Source organism: Syngnathoides biaculeatus, chromosome 20, assembly GCF_019802595.1.
Source record: "Syngnathoides biaculeatus isolate LvHL_M chromosome 20, ASM1980259v1, whole genome shotgun sequence".
NCBI lineage: Eukaryota > Metazoa > Chordata > Actinopteri > Syngnathiformes > Syngnathidae > Syngnathoides > Syngnathoides biaculeatus.
Genome location: NC_084659.1, coordinates 15,967,246 through 15,969,595, shown reverse-complemented (window position 1 = coordinate 15,969,595; position 2,350 = coordinate 15,967,246). Strand labels below are relative to the sequence as shown.

The 2,350-nt window shown below is 41.4% G+C and overlaps 1 non-coding gene across 1 annotated transcript; it reads left to right on the top strand.

Moving 5' to 3' along the window:
* The first annotated feature begins 2,277 nt into the window (after positions 1-2,277).
* trnav-aac (transfer RNA valine (anticodon AAC)) lies at positions 2,278-2,350 on the top strand. The gene has a single exon. It is a non-coding gene; the product is annotated as a tRNA-Val (tRNA).

The following is a 2,350-nucleotide window of genomic DNA, read 5'->3' as shown; positions in this document are numbered from 1 at the left end:
CAATAACAAAATAAGCAAATGATTGACTGGAATATGGTGTTGTAGACTGTCAAATGTATTTGTGATCTTTCATAAATGACTCTTGTAAAAGCAGTGATTATGACTCTATTTGCGTGTCCAGTATAGCAAAGGCATTTTCCCCATTAAAAAGAAATTAATGTCTTTCAACTTGTGGGAAGCTTCCACAAACAAAATGCTCTCAACTTCACGCAAATGTGGACCAAGAAATATGTGAAAAAATCTGCAAATCTGGGGCACTGTGGAGGATCACCAGCAGGCGGCCTCTGAACTCCACAATGAGTGACGACATGATGTCACATCTCTCTTAACCTCTTCACTAACAAAGAGATGATAAAACGTCTGAAGGGGATTTGACATGTCACACTGACAACAAACAATGGAAAATTTCTGTGTGGGAAAGCTTTTAGTCCTTCCATCCATCCATTTATTTAGCCGCTTATCCTCACAAGCGTCATGGCGAGTGCTGGAGCATATCCCAGCTGTCACTGGGCAGGAGGCTGAACTGTTTGCCAGCCAATCGCAAGGCACACCGAGACAAACAGCCACACTCACAATCACACCTAGGGGCAAGTTAGAGTGTCCAATAAATGTTGCATGTTTTTGGGATGTGGGAGGAAACCAGAGTGCCCGGAAAAAACCCACGCAGGCATGAGGAGAACAAGCAAACTCCAGACAGGCGGATATATATATATACACACACACTCTTTCAGCCTCTGGCTAACTACAATTGTGTATCCAGTGCTGTTGCAAAACATGAGGCTTCAAAGTAATCGGCACAGAGTTTGGAACGCTTGCAAGGCACGCATAACTGAGCACGTTTCTTCCCCTGTTGCGTGACTTTCACTATCTGCCGGTGGTATTCCTTCTTCACTTGGAAAGCCTGCTCAAAAAAATAATAATAATCTTTTGCAGCTGCCTGAACCATTTGTAAAACCAAATGCCACACCAAAAATCACAAGTGTCAAACTCAAGGACCGGGCGTCAGATCTGGCCCACCAATAGTTGAAAAACCCATGACCCTTTATCTAATTCCAAAACAAGTTCATAAAGTTTATGTATATGTGTAAATATGATGAGACGATTAAAGATTTTTATAGTTTCATGACGGCCCTCTGAGGAAACCAAAACTGCAGTGTGGCCCGTGACAAAATGAGTTGGACCCCCCTGTGATAAACTAATGTGATCTTGTTAAATCATACTACAGCAAATAAGGGCAAGGACATGAAGAACAGAATGAACAATCGCACATAACAGTAAATGAACACAATGTTTAGTTTGTGTGATGTCACAGCGCCAGAAAAAGATGAAGACCATCATGCACTGGATGCAAATAGCAGAATGTGCTTTCTGCATCACATTTCATGATTCAATTGATGCATCTCTGCTATATAATTACTTTAAAATGGCAGATGTCATTTATAAAGGAGTTCTTGAGGTATCAAGAAAAATATACAAATATTTTTGATCCAACCATCAAAGAAAACATTTCAGCCGAACATACCAAAGACATCATTCTGAACTGGTTTTTATATCACATGCAAAAAACACACTAAGCTAGCCAGGAGTTGAATTTAGACTCTCCTGATCCATGGTCAGACACGTTAGCCATTGCACCACTCGCCCTACACAAACCCTGCACCTTCTGCAAACCCTGTATACAATTTTCAGTGTCCCACATTGGCAAAATAACAGCATTGAAAAGGGCAACTGAGGTGCTTTATACCTGCTGTGACCCGGAATTGAACAAGGATTGCATGGCAACAAAGCAGAGGACTAACCACTACGCGATCACAGCTTTGCTGAAACTGCCACAAAAGTAGGCTGTAAAAAGCTGTTGGCTGTAGTGAGAATGTAAACGATCCAGGACTGACCCATTTATGGAATGCCGAGTCAGATCGTCTCGTGGTAAGGATGCGGTGCTTTCATTGGCACGGGCCAAGTTACTCTCCGGGTCGTGACAGACAAATTGCCAAACTTGTTTAGTCAAGTGATGATCAAGATTGACAATTCTGTGAATTAACCTGTTTTTTTGGTGACAACATCGACTTCAGCATTACATATGGATCCTTTATGCCAAGTGTCTCTAATTTTTCCATGTACGTTTATTATCACCTTCTAAATGTTTAACGGTATCAGACATACTCTGATTGTCGCACTATAAGATGTATTTATGTTTTCGTCTCAATGTACTTAGCATTGAACAATGCTTTGACTGGCAATTATGGCGAAATCAACAAAAACCTTGTGATCTTACATGTTTCCATAGTGTAGTGGTTATCACGTTCGCATAACACGTGAAAGGTCCCTGGTTCGAGACCGGGTGGAAACA